Below are 15,503 nucleotides of genomic sequence, written 5' to 3' on the forward strand. Positions count from 1 at the left end.
TACCAGTAACCAGAATTCTTTTAGACATGAATTCTTCGTGTATTCAAACTAACGAGCTACATATACGTCCTTTCACTTAAGACTAGTCTTATATCTTTGCAATGAATAAGTATATAAGGTACAGGCTGACTGTGCCACTTTCAGTTTCCTCCCAATCATAGAAATAAAATTTGGGGAACTTCCAAAAATTCTGAGGGAGAGCAAAATAATCAAAAAGAAAACATAAATGTGAACTACACACACACACACAAAATTGCCTATTGGTAAATTACCTCTTTTTCTCTTTTTGAGTGACAGTGCACAAGTATAGGTTATCACAGTGACTTAAACAACTACACCTGGCCACTAAGTACCTGAGGTCCTGCAGTCTTTTGTACAAACCACTCCAGCACTTCTTTACCAACATACAGATCTGAGTAATATTACAGCACATGGTGAAGGTAGGGATGGAGCTCCAGATAGCATCATCTCCAATATCTCAACTTTTTCTTAACAATGTTGTATGCTCTGGAGAAGTACTCTGTAGTAACAGCAGGAGATTCATTTCAGCAGTCTGATAGCAAATTTTGACACAGCCTCCAATTGACTTTGAATGGCTGAACTGTTAAACCCTTCAGAAAACACACATGAATAGCCTGAAGCGTTTGAATGTGTGAATATAGAAGTAGACAACCCCCAGCATAAAAGTATAAAAAACGAATTCTGCTTTAGAGGCAGAACACCAGAAATAAAATTTGGAGAGTAAATAAAACCTGTTGATTAAAAAGTATAATTCTACCCTCATTTGAGGCAGAAAATGAAGAAGGTCGTTCATAAGAACATATGTGTCTCCTGCAAAAGCCTCTGAGGAAGTGGCCTTGATGAAAGCAATTGTAAACAGCAAGCCCAAGACCTTAATGAGGCTAAGTGAGAGTTCAAACTTTTTTAGCCTTAAGCAGATATTCCATAACAGGTTTAATAAATGATACAGAAGGAAAAAAATATGGTAAGAAGCCACATGGATCTCCTTCCCAGAATGCGCAGCACGTGGGTGCTGGATGGCTTTCCTTGTTGAAGTATTACTGCCTCTTTCCATAAAAAAAGCCCATAGATGACAAAAAAAGACCCAACTAGACAGACACCGCTAAGTGGGTAAGATCCCTGTCTGCCCCACAGCGCTGAAAGATGGGTCTTCAACCCTTTCACTTACACATGACAGGCTGGCTGCTATCACAAGGACTCGTGATGGCATTTTCAGTGGGCTTGATCCAGGAGAAATAGGTAAAATTATTTAAGCTGGGTTACACAGGAGCTAAAGGAGCTCAGAATAAGTGATCACTGTAGTTATGCTAGGTAAGAGCTTAAAGGTTTGGTACTACTGTGTATCTGTGACCTAAAGTGAAAAATATTTTTGTTGGAATTTTTTCCAAAACCAATGCCAAGACAGATATCCCCAAAAACGTTAAACAGACCAAAATAAAAATAGGAAGAACCACAACTTTCAAAAGCACATGCATTGTCCTAAATTTCTTTTGCGTAAGTACATAGGACATTATGTACTACTTTTATTAGCAAATGAAGTCATGTAAAAACAACTACTAACAATAAGAAACATCATTAATATGCAAATGCCAAGATATTTTCAAAACCATTTTTTCCATTTCTAGAAAAATTAAACAAAAAAACCCCAAACCCTCTTTTTGTGAACAATCTATTTGAGATGAATATGATTCCACTCACAAGTACTATTCAAAAACATTTTTCTTGAAAGCATTTTCAAAATGAAAACTGTTTAAAACTTTTTTCTGTGTACTTCTAATATCTGTGTCAAATGGGGTACATCTGGGCTGTGGATGAAGTATCTCTAAGCAGACTTAAGTATTTTTGGAAGAACACTGGGACAGTTCTTGTAAATATTGGACTGCTATTAGACCATATTATGCAATATGGTCTAATATTGGATTATTTTGAACTCCTCTGGAAATCCATTCCAGGCTAATATTGGTTATTAATATCAACAAGTTTTAAGAGTAAGCTTGCAGCTTTAAAGTTCATATTTCTACAGAACAACTCTCCACAACAGGATGTGGCTTGGGTTCTTTTTTCCATCTACCTGTTACTCTACAGTAATACACAGCAAATTCTTCCTACTGTAATTTAAGCAGGATCCTGAGAGACTGAGTGTTAAATGATAAAATGTGTCTTTGTATGTAGAAGAGGAACATTTCTGTGCCAGCAGATGATTGCCACGTACAGATCTGTGATTGCCTAAGTCCTATTGACATGTATATACACCACCACATAAACTGACTCCCCCTCCCTTGTTGATACACATGTAAAATCCATGCCCAATGACCTTGTAAAAATATATATACAGTTTTAACTACAATACAAACAGGTATTATTTCTCCCACCAGTGCATTCCTGCTGCACAATGCATCATATGTTTAACAGCGCACACTACTCAGCAACTTAACCCATGGTGTAACAGCTTGTGCAGGAGTGTCTTCTACAAAGCATTCTTGAACTACACCTCATCCCCTGTTTCTTTTCTCATCCCTCCTAGATCTATCTAGTTTTCTCACCTCTCTCCTTTGTCTCCATCACCCCTTTGCTGTCTTCTTTTACACTTGCACTTCATGGACTGCACTTTCTCTTCTACTTCATGAACTCTGAAATCCTACCTCTTCTATGAATGCTATTACTGAATGTGCCACTTTGTATTTTTTCTGTACTGTGTCATGCCACTCTATATTTATTCATGCACAAATACTAAATGTAATTTGGAGCAGGGATTTTTGTAACTTTTTTATCCTGTGCTGTTATTTTGTAAACTGCCAAGTACATATGCATTACTATGTAAATAAACAACAGTAACAAAATCCAGAGGAAACTCTACAGAAACTAGGTAGTCAGAATGTAATTACCCAAACTGGAACTTGGCCAAGACGAGAGGGCAAGCATCCTTACTCTTGTGCAAAGTGCCAACGGTCACACAAATGGCCTGGATGAGTCAAAATCATAATTATATAAATATGTACTTGACATGAAATTTCCAAACACAGTACACCATCACCTATCACTTTTTAATTATCTAGCATAACTGTCATGGGTGCTAGAGCCTCATTAGCAAACACCTTCTCAGGGCTACCTCCCATTGCAGCTTGCTGTAGCCTGCGACGCAGGAAGTGAAGGTCGTCATTTAAATTCAAGACAAAATGATTGTAAAGACAAAGCACATTCTGCCCGAGATGTGGGGCTCCTGTGACAACGGCTAACCGGCAGCTCTCCACCGAGTTTGGCAGTTCAGTTAATTTCATTAATTCAGTGGAACTCGGAAGAAATGCTCAAAAACAGGGCTGTAACTTCAAACTATCAAGAGCTCTTTTGTTTCTTAGGTTTAGTAATGTAGACATGAAAAGGTTTGATACCCATTGTAATATTGTACTTCATTTATTTGTTTGATAATCATCTGGCCACCACACCCACCAGAATGGACTGATCTCAACGGACACTTGTTAACTCTTGTTAACTTCACCTGTAGCTAAACACCCTTTCCCTTGATGACTCCTAAACTGTAATGCAGCCACCCAAAACCTTTTTCAAGAGGCATCTTCAGCTCCTGGAAAAAAATGCAAGTATGTTGCATTAACAGTGACTTTTTGCTTTTATTATCACTCAATTCTCATCTTCCTTTGCCACGCAGCTGGCATTTTTTTTTAACATTGCTGAGTTGCCTTCCATGACTGAAGTCCCTATTTACTGGTAAAGAAATACACAGTGTGGACCCAGCATATTCATCTGAGTTTACAGCCTATTCAATGCTCTTCCAAAAGTAAGAGAGCAAAAGTATCAGATCCCTATTTAATCTGCCTTGGTGCACTGAGGTCTCACTCAGCAATGGGATGGCATTCATAAAACCTTTAGTCAAATTCCTCCTCTACAGTCGGACTCCTCATGTATATACATCATAGTGTGTTAGTTAAACAAAGGAATCGCATCTCAGAGTGCCCACATGAAAGTTTAACAAGAATTTGTACCAAAATTGTCATAGACTAATACAATAAAGCAGAGGAGGTATTAAAATAGTCTGAGTGTGAAACCACTGAATAATTTGCTTATTAAGAAAACACTGCAAATACGATGAACAACTGACCCCTTCCTCTAAATAGAGTGTCTCTGCTGAAGGTATAGTAACACTGAGAGATACTTAACATGATCATAACCGCTCGTTTGATGAAGCTTTCAGTGTACATCAGGAAAGCACAAGGAAGTAAGCCAAGGGATCCAGGCGCAGACAGACAGAATTAGCATCTCTGGATTCTTAGCTTTCATTTAACAGGAGGGAAATACAGTTCCCATCTTCACATGAAACATGACTTTCTTTTTCCACCTGCATTCAGACAGACTAAAACAATACCTCAGAAGAGCATGAACTTCCCTTTTCATCTCTGTAGGGAAATAACTGAAAGGCGCACAGGTGACCCTTTAAAAACCGCTACTGCCAAGTGCATCACTGCCAAAGAATTTACCGTCTCTTTTTATACAAGTTACTTGCCTACTGCATACCAAGAAGAGATTTATTTCATTGTGAGTAGCTCCCTCTCAGAAAATACAGGACACTTAAGAGCATCACGACAATCTTTTCCTCTGCTTTTCACTGCCACACATTAGCTGTTGCCATATTTATTTCCCTTTTTAAATATCTGGATCGCTGGGCTTCTACTATTGCAGCACTTACAGTCTAGGAAATTAGTTTCCTACTGCTGCTGGATACCTAAAACACAGACTTTTCCCACTTTTTTACATGATTATATTTAAAATAAAAGAATAAGCCATTTTTTAGAGTATTTTTTAATTTCAGAAAGTTATTTGGGGTTATATTTTTAAAATGTGGCTTTCATTTTCATGCTCACAAACTACGTCTGTTATGAAAATATTTAATAGCAAGCTGCTGCCTAATTAGATGACTTAATGTTGCAAAACTCTGTATATAAAAGCAAAAAAACTGCCAAAGATCAAAATCAGGTTTTTTTCCTTTGTTTGTGATGATGTGCATTTTTTTCTATTTATATTATGTATAGAAAAAAAAAAGAGTTGAATGATAAGACCATGAATTCACATTGCGTTTTCTTTTATATTGTTTATAAGTTAACTGGGATGTTTATAGTTTGTTTGCTTTTTTCCTATTTTTTCTTTTTTTTTGCAAAAGTGACATTTAGAAGCCAAATTCACATTGCGTTTTCTTTTACATTGTTTATAAGTTAACTGGGATGTTTATAGTTTGTTTGCTTTTTTCCTATTTTTTCTTTTTTTTTGCAAAAGTGACATTTAGAAGCCAATAACCCAAAGTATATTACTGAACTCTTTAACAGTGTCCGATAGGTAGATGACCTAGCTGCAGTGTGATTAAGTAATCTAACTGCTAGATCAATGAATGCAGCATGAATTAAAATGGCTGCAAGCTTCTCCAAGCATAAGATTAGAGATCCTAAAAAAGGTTTCTCTTACTTTTTATTTTACATTTCAAAGAAAATGTAACCATTTATTTAAAAAAAAAAAAAATCCATGTTTTCCTGACAGGAATAATACAATAATATTATAATATATGGTGACTAAACCATATATTTTTATTGTCAAAGATCAGACTACATTTTGCCATTCTCATACTGAGTAACCTCATTCAAGGAAAAAACAGTCTCTGCTCAAGAAACACAATGATGCTAGGATCTGGCCCAAAGTGAACTGTAATCTCACACGTGAAGATAATAATGTTAATTTAAAATAATGTTCTTTCAACTGCAGGGTTTTTTTCATATAATCAATCAGGCCTGAAAATGTGTGCATGCGCTCTCGCACGCGCCCTCTCTCTGTCACTCATACATAAACACTTCATTATATATTCTCATTCCCAGACATTCAGAAGAAAATTTTCTGCAGGTGTAAACTAATATTACTCCACTAAAGTCAACAGTGCTGCACCAAATTATGTCAGCAAAGACACGGTCCTCTCTCACATATACTGTGACATGTGTACCTCGACTTTCACTTAATGCGCATTTCACACCAAACTCTCCCTTTCTTCTTTTCATACGTGCATGTCCCAGCTCTTATTTGCACTCAACAGACAACCACTATGGCCTTTCATTAACTCACCCCTCAAGGTCTCTTATCTCCATCAAATACTGCGTGGACAGGCAGGTATACATGGCTCTTTTCTGTAACCGAGGCAGGAGCTCTCAAGTAAATACCAGAAGAGAAAGAGCACTGCAGTGGGAGGCTGCAAGGCATTTGGAGAGGACAGAAGACCAGGCTTGACCCAAAAAAGGGTTATTCAGTTATTATCGTGAAGAGATTTTACAACAGTCCAAAATGGAGTTTTGGAATAAATATAAATTTTTATGCGTAAAAGCAGGAACCAAGATCTAAATGTCTGGGAACTACTATGGGGGAAAAAAGTATTCTATAGCTTTCTATATCAGAAAATTGGGTAATTTTTGGCATCTTTCTGGAAGACATTTGAGATTGGCAATGGCTGGAGACAAGACTCTGGATTACACAACATGCTAGTTTGATCAAGAAAGGCAGTTCTCACGTAAGAAGAGTCAAGCGGAAATTTGGATACCACTCCTTCCCACAGGCCCAGGAAACACTCTAACTGCTTATCCACTAACTTGGCAGAGCAAACACCGTTCTGCTTCTAGGCTCCTTGGTGCACCTGCACTCAAAGCATCTGTGCCATCAATTACCTTTAGCTGGTATTTATCAATGTTTCCTGTGCCACTATAAGGGACAAAAATCACTCAATTCTATTGAAAGCTACATGTCTTCAGAAGTTAGTGCTGCAAGTTAGGTTTATACTTGGATGATTTGTAAATGGGTTATTTTTATAAAACCTTTTAAAACTGTTGAGAAAAAGAATGTCAGCATGGATTAGAAAACCTAATAAAACTGGCACCTGGAGGTACTTCACTGATAATCCATATTTCCTAAAAGTACAAGTTGAATAACAAGAGGAGATCTCACGTCTGGAATCAGAGAGAAGTTAGGAGTATGCTTCCAATTAGGAGGTTTTATAAAGAAGCCTTCTGGGAGCCAGCGGAGTAGAAAGTGCGCAGGAAAAGGCAGAATCTCTTTCTTACAACAAATATTTCCTGTAAGTCTATTTACTTCAGGTCAGTGTAAGAAGAAGAAGAAGACAACAAAGCTAAAAAACTGAGAGATGCAATTACAGATTGAGAGCGTCCATGTTTCTTGCTTTCCAACACTGTCAGTCTGAAATGCTTCCAGGTATGCATCAGCACTCTCCTTCAAAAAGGTATGTCAGTGAAATAAAACAATCTTTGTTTTTTAACAAGGAAACAAACAAGATTTTAATACTTATGGTTGTTTTTAAACAATCTGACATTACATTCTAGTCAGACTGGTAAGAGGTCAGACACTGTGAGTTACCAATGAACAAAGTGTACATCTGTCGTGGTTTAACCTCAGTTGACAACATCCCTTCTCACTCTTCCCTACATTTTACCAGGATCAGGAAAAGTTTTCAGAAAGCTATTTTGATTGGTGAAAATAATTTAAAATTCTTTTTTATTGAGAAAATGTTTGTGTCAATGCCAAATTATTCAGTGTGCTGTATTATCTTCCTATGTCAGCTTGCACATGATGACTGACACTGAAACATCCAGCTTCCTGAGAAAAGGTTCATGCAGTTGATTCTTAGGAATGTCCTAAAGTCTCAACTATAGTTATATGAAGCTAAAAATGGTGCCAGTCTGGTTCCTGTGAAAACAACTAATAACAATTATTTGCTTTTAATTAACACAGAAAAGAAAAAATGTCTTCTGAGATATCTGAACTGCGTAACAAAGAAAGAATAGAAGCACAAGGTGAGGAGAACATTACTCCTTCTAAACTCCTTGTGGCACACAGCAAAAAGGATTGTCTAGATTTTGCAGGTAAATGCTAATGAACAGGATGAGTCAAGGTAATTTTCGGAATTCACAGGTTTTTAATTTATGTTCTGTGATAGAAAAAAAAATCATGTGATTATTAAACTTGCTTTCACATACATAATTTCCATAATTTTGAAACTACGTTAAAATTCTCAGTTTCCTGCTGTATCTGTTTCCTAGCTTTCCTAATGTAAAAATAAACCTTTCTTCTCATAATGGTATCAGCTTTTCCATTAAGAATCCTTATATTTCTTCTTTCACCAGTTTATTTATAATTAAGGCTTTCTATAACATACAGATATACAGAAAATGTTAAAAGTCTCTAATAGAAAAATGTTAGCCATGTTTCCTCTGTTCTTTTCATAGATACTGTAAATTCCTTCAAAGACTAATGTACATGTAGGAAAAGTGCCTTAACTTCAATGGGAATAATCTTCAATGTAAAATTTAGTGTGTGCAAAAGTCTTTTTAAAATAACAATAGTCATACTGTTGATATTCAAAAGGCATGAAAAATGCCTACGTAACATTGCATGCTCCAGCAGAAGAATCAAAAATATAACATTACATAAAATTATATAGGCAAAACAAATTGTAACTGTGCTCTTCCCTGAATATTGGAGTTGTATGTAAAGTTTTAATTTTTAAAAATATTTTATGAAAATAAACTTGATTCATCAGTATGCTCCAAGGCCTATGTACTTTTATGCCTGTGGGAAACAAGTGCTTGTATGATCAAGGTCTCCATCATTATATTAATATTAATCTATTGGTAACAATGAATTTTCTGCAGTGAACATCATCAATTTTCATCAGTGAACAATCAGTGGCCTGTGATTACATCTTATGAAATAGCAATTCTTTTGTTTTGATTTTGCACAATTTTGAACCTGAATCTTAAGTAATTGGTTGGGGAGAGGAGATTATGCATAAACACTGGGTTTAAGCTTGTCCCTGAAGTTAATGATGGCTCCGAAGACACCGATCTCAAACTTAACAACCAACCAAAAGGAAAACTGGAGAAACAAAACCCCCACCATTCTGAGGTAAAATTTCAACTTTAATTTGTGCATGTGAATGCACGCACTGCAATGTTACGCAGCAAGACACAGACTATCTCCTCTTCGGAAGTTTTATTTTACTGACAATGACACCAAGAAAATAGTAATAAGGCACAAACAGTCAATCCAGACTTGGCTGTTACTTGGTTTCTGACTTGAGAAACATCTGTGATTGTTGTAAACAGGTATCTGTAGTGTGACATCCTCTCTTACTGAATGCAGAAATGTTGTGTGAGACTTAATAGAAAATGATGATAGCGTGCTAAGAAAGATAAAGCTCTCTTGTCTCTCAGATCTTGTCAAAGATTTGTTGAGCAATAAACATATCTTACATCCTTTTAATTTATTTTTCACTGTATATTATTTCTAGATACTTCAGGATTCTGCTAATCATTTTCCCTCAACCCCATTTTGTTTCACTTCATTGCTTTTCCAAAAGGTTCCAATAAAGCCTAACGCTGGAAGATAAGAATCGCTCTGCTAAAATTAGCGAACTAAGTACCATATCCCATGAGTCACTGCATGCGACTCCCATCCACCTATCTTTAAGACCAGATAATAATGCTGTGCTGTAAGTGCACGACATCAAAGTACAAATACCCACTTTCCAAAATGCTGCTTTTGAGTACTACACCTACTAGCAGACTCCTATGGTCTGTAACCAAAACATTAGTTAAGTTAGCTGCATTAAAATCATATATTTGAATATAAGGCAAGTTGGTTTCATGTTTATTTCTAACGTACTAACAAAGGAAAAGGAAATGAAGCATGGGAGAAATAAGAAGTAAACAGCAATAGGTTTAACTCTTCTTTTTTAAAATTACTAGATCTCAAATCAATAGTATCCTATTATGGACAAAAATGAATTAACACAGTGAGACCAGTTCTTTGCATGCAAAAAATGCAATTTCCACAGAAAGGGTGAATGGGATGTTACTGGTAATTTTGTAGGTATGCTTGACTTCATTTTTTAACCAATAAGTGGATTTTAGCACTTCAGATTTCACTGTCTCTGGTGCTAAAATTATTTGTTAAGAATTAGTTTTATCTCATACTACAATTGAGAGTTGTATGAAGAGTCCTAATCATTAATTCACAATGTTTTATTCCGCAATTATATAATCCTGGAATTTAACATTAAGTATAGTGTAAAGGTATATGGAAAGATATTCTGACTGTTGGTATACCAGTAACAATATTTTTTAATATTTTTTAATTTTTTTGGAATTTTGAAATTACAAATATTATGGTCTTGCTATTTTAACCAATAACATACTTTAAATTCAAATTACATGTCTCTATACTTTCATAGCAGAAACTTCTGCACTTTGGTGAAGCAGAAAATGAGGGATTGGAAGAAAATCAAACCCAGTCTTTTTGTACACAAAACTCTCAATAACTACACTTTGGATTTATCTACGTGGTACAGCTATAGGATCAGGCTCTGACGGGGTATTACCAAAGCCGGCTGACCTAAAATTAGACGCCATGAGCTTTAACTTGGGTTCATGGACATGTCACAGTGTTATCACCACTGTGCCTGCTGTCATCTGCCCACAAGAGTAAAAGACCCTGTTCGTCTCAGGGAGAAAAAAGCAGAAGAGAGACATAAAAAATATGAATAAAATCTTACTAAAACATAAGGAAAAAATCAGCCTCTAGCATAGCTTATGATTCAGGTTAGTTCACCCTTTAATAACTCATGTATTTAAAGAAATTGATTGCAGCCATCTTACATCAAAAAGCATTTCAAGCCAACTGTGTGTGTTAGCATGACTTCAGACTTCAGTGAAACAGTATAGTTGGAACAAGTAGCTTATTTACTCCTTTTGAAACAAAAATAATGCTAAAAACCCATTATGGAGTTATTTCTCTAGTTTCACCCCTAAAAAAATATTCTTCATATAATTCAATATTCACAGCTTAGTTAAAAATAAATAAGTAGTAAGACAGAGTTCAGACTTGCTCAATTAACTTGATGGCAGACATTGGTTTAAACAGATGATAAAACTATGTTTAGAGACTAGAATTGAAAATGTGGAAAAAATCGGCTCGGCCCAGCGCTGGTGTCGCAGGGAGATGCATGCAGAGAGGCCTCTGAAATCAGAGAGTTCCGTGTGCCATAGGAGTTCACCCATTCAGGCTAGAGGCCACAGTGTTTATTATACTGTACACAGCCACTCTGGTATCTATCAATCTACTTCCAGTTACCTCCACTACATCCAGGAATGAAGGGTTTTTTTGGAGGAATGTTATCCTCCACCATTTAAAGACAAATTTGAGCTTTATTTCAAGAAGTTTTCCACACTTGTTTTGCATTTTGTATAGATGACAAGATATTCTTTCACCCACTGCTGAACTTGCATCTTTATACTGCACTGAAAATTACTGAAAACTTGTTTTAGGAATGTAAGAGTTAACTTATTAAGGAATTCCTGCAAAATGGAATCATTACCTCATCTTATAAACTACCTATTTTGCAGGCTGTATTCTCCCGACTGGCAGATTAAACCTTAGAACAATAACCCAATTATGAGCTAAATTTACATTCAACTGATCAAAAATCATCCAGAACCTGACAAGAACAATCTTTGTTCACAACGTTTAGCACAAGGAACACTGACAGGCTAAAATGTATGAGCTATATAAAAGATGACATATGTTGCACTGCCCAGCTACCAAGGGCACCACGCTCCAAGTACTACGCAAGTACTATGGGAGTGTTCATCACATCCTGAGACTAAAAAAAACCCAACAAAAACCAACACAAAAAAACCCTGCAGATAAAGAACATGATCAGTCATTAGCTCCTAAACAACCAGTGCAAGAAGGATGGCTAAAGAAAGTTGTATTCCATAGAAGGAAAACCACCCCAATTAATAAAATCAGTGGTCAGAATTCAAAAGAAATGTATATATTTACTGGATAGACACGGGAAAAAGAATTGCTCCAACAATTCTGATTTAACTCTTGCAAAAAATAAAACCCATCTACTTTATCTCATTCAGGAGAGTAAACCCTTGTACACATCTGGCCAGTAATTTTAAACAACTCAGCATTTTATGAACCAAGTTCATCACTGGTGTGAGCCACATATACTTTGCATAGATTAATTTTGTCTATAGTTTGACTTAGCATTTGTAACAACATACATTACGGATAAAAGACTTATTTTACTGACACTTATGCCACTCTGGAGCTAGCTAAAAAAACATTTAAGAAGAAAATCAGAAGTTTACTGACAACATCTTCATCATCACCCTGTCCCTCTTTCAGAACTTTTATCTTGGACAGATTCACTGTCTGAAGTCCTTACACGCTTCCAGAGCTAAATGCTCTGAAAGACTGTGGAAGGTAGTAACTATGAAAACTAGTTACAGGTATATCCAAAATTTGTGAACTTTAGTTGACTGAAGTTGGGTACTCAATTCCAAAACAAGTCTCCTAATTCAAAAATTTCCTGATTCTCAAATTGTGTGAAATGAGACAATTGTCTAACAAACTAGACAATGCAAACATTTACGGAGAGGTTTAGATGCCTAAAATTAAGAAAACATCTTCAAATGTTGTCTTTTATCTATTTCTTTTAGTATTTCATCCTAATTCAGAGATTGCAGATAGCACAGTTCAGTGGTCCCCAAGCTGTGGTTCACTGGTAGAAATGCACAACAGTCTAGATGTAGCCTAAGCCACTTCAAGGTGAGATTGAGGCCAAATTCATTGTCCATCCACATTGTTTTCTTCTCCAGGAGCACCATGTCACTAACAGCACCCAGTAGGTTATATTTACCTGCAAGGTGGAAATGCCGAGCACACTTCACAGCCTTTCACCATCTCATTTGCTCTTGAGATGATGTTAGGCTGACAAGATGATCCAGGCTCTTCCCCTGCGGAAGCCTCAAGTCTCTCCTAAACAGTCCCTTCTACTCTCTGCTACAAGGGCAGACGGGACCCCCAAGAAACCTGAACACTAGCTGCATACAGACTGCCTACTACCTACAAATAGGATGGACACACAGCACCAGATTACAGCAAACGACCTAGCAGTCGCATATTGGGCACACAGCAATTACAGTCATGAAATTCTTGTTACTTCTGTAGTGTTAAATTTTTCCTGAAAAGTTACAAGTATTGCTCTGGCTCACAATACATAAGGACCAAGACAAACTACTAAGAATTTTAGTTCATGATGAACAAACTCAATGTTTTTTTACATTTATATTTAAAAATAATAGCTGTAAGTGCTCGCTTAGATTAAAAAAAAAAATAAACACATCAGCTTCACTGGTATGGAGGGCACTTCCCTGTTAAATTAGTGCTATAAAGCTCCAAACTGTGGAAGAAGACCATCTTCTAGCACACCACCAAAGTCTTAAGACCCCCACCCAACATCCACACACTCACAACTCCCCTTACATAGCTGAGTTCATCACTAGGTAATTTCCATCACACTATCCAGCTCATGAGATGGAGTGGAAGAGCCATTTTTCTCACTCAGTCCCTTGGTGCTGACCCCAATACCAAATATCAGTTGCAGATGCCTCTTCTTGACGGCAGAGACCACCATTCATAGCACGATCATCAAAAAGTCATCAACACAGCAACTTTTTTTCCCTCTCATTAAAACCAAACTCACCATCAGAAAGATAAAGTGCTCTCTGTTGTACAACCTAGCCCATGAACCATTCCCTTCCCCATACAAATATCTGGTCAAAGCAGAGAGAGTTTGTTTAGGCATGGAAAAGCTGGCATTAAACATAAATCCACGCTGGGAATTATTTTGTGGGTACTTTCACTTTTATACAAAACAGCAGTCCGCAAATGGTCTACTTCCCTAAAGACTTTCTGTAGCGCGCTCAGAATGGTTGATAACAAAATAAAAAAAAAATAAAAAAAAAAAAAAAAAAAAAAAAAAAAAAAAAAAAAAAAAAAAAAAAGCAGAGAGAGTTTGTTTAGGCATGGAAAAGCTGGCATTAAACATAAATCCACGCTGGGAATTATTTTGTGGGTACTTTCACTTTTATACAAAACAGCAGTCCGCAAATGGTCTACTTCCCTAAAGACTTTCTGTAGCGCGCTCAGAATGGTTGATAACAAAATAAAAAAAAAATAAAAAAATGTGGAGAGATGCCAGGTCCTTCACGCTGAAGGATGAGGGACTAGAAAAACCCAAGGGACTGCAACCTGAACCACAAACTGGCATTTCCACTCCCACTCTTCCCCCCTCCCAACACCTGTCTCGGTGATCACCCCTAAAGAATTAAACAATTTCCTACAAAGAATAGCAACAGAAGTGCAAAAAAATCAGCATATCTAGGACAAGAGAGCATTTTCTACTTTTGGTCCTTTCCACTGCAGTAAGATCTTCTCAAAACTACAACAAATAGTATTACTCCTACAATACAGAGACCGTGGCAGATGATTCCAGGGTGTTAAAATGCCAAATTATACAATTATAAAACCAACCAGCACCAAATTCAATACTTTTTCACCCCTTTTCCTCTTCTCAAGCCACCCCAGCTCTAGCCTTTGCAAAGTTCTGTTTGCCATGTTCGCAGAAGACAAACAACAAATTCCCAAAGTCTGCTGTTTTCCGGATAAGCCCCAAAAGACACACAAAGTTTCCGAAGTCCTTAACATCAGTATTTTACAGGGGGACTGTTCTCTGAAACGCATGGAAGGTTAGGAAAGCGCGCTGAAGCTCCCCATCATCCTTACCATGGGAAACCCCACAACTACGCTTGCATCCTTTCCCCATAAAAGAAAGGAGAGGAGAAACACAGGCCTCTGGACAACCCCTGAGGTAGGGGAAGAAGGAAAACACCTCACAAAGTGAACCGAGGGGATTTATTTGGAGACACGGTTTCGGGGACACACACACACACAAAAAACCACCAAAAGCACCAAAAGCAAGCCCCTCAGTAGTTCATATTCTCCCAAAATCCGACCGCCGAGTCCGGCGGGGCTCCGGGAGGGCCCTTTCTGCCTGGGGGGAGCGAGTGAGCTGTTCCTGGAGGGCGCGGGAGGGCCCCGGCCCGCAGGCAGCGGGGCTCCCCGCACGCCCCTCGCCCGCAGCAGGGGTAGCCGGAGGAGGAAAGCGGAGAAATCGTCCCTTTTTCCCCCCGCGCCCTACCCCGGAGCAGGTGGGGAGGGCGAGGAAGCCCCCTGGGCCGTGCCAGGGGACGAGGCGCTCCGCCAGCAGGGCGATCCGGAAAGCCGGGGGCCCCCGTCCCCCGCCTGTCCGCTCGGCGGGGCGGGGCGGTAAGGCCGTCCCAGCCGCGGGGGTGGCGCAGCCCGCCCCCCTCGACTCGGCGCTGTCGAGCAGCTGCCATTACTCGGGCCAAGACCCGTCCTCCGTCCTCACATCCCCCACCCTAGCGAGGAAATGCGGGGGCGGCGGGGGTGTGTGTGAGAGAAAGGAAAGGAGGGGGGGAGTGGGGAGCAAAGCGGTCGCCCCGCGTGTGGGAAAAGAGCGGGGCTTGGGGGGGGGACGGGGGTGAGGCGGGGCT

At 38.3% G+C, this 15,503-nt stretch overlaps 1 protein-coding gene across 4 annotated transcripts in view; it reads right to left on the reverse strand.

Annotated features, from left to right (window-relative positions):
- Positions 1–15,503, reverse strand: part of ZMYND11 (zinc finger MYND-type containing 11) — a 109,247-nt gene that overhangs the window by 92,741 nt on the left and 1,003 nt on the right. The window lies entirely within an intron of this gene.

The sequence above is a fragment of the Aptenodytes forsteri genome, unplaced genomic scaffold (genome assembly GCF_000699145.1).
Source record: "Aptenodytes forsteri isolate BGI_AS27 unplaced genomic scaffold, ASM69914v1 Scaffold257, whole genome shotgun sequence".
Taxonomy (NCBI): domain Eukaryota; kingdom Metazoa; phylum Chordata; class Aves; order Sphenisciformes; family Spheniscidae; genus Aptenodytes; species Aptenodytes forsteri.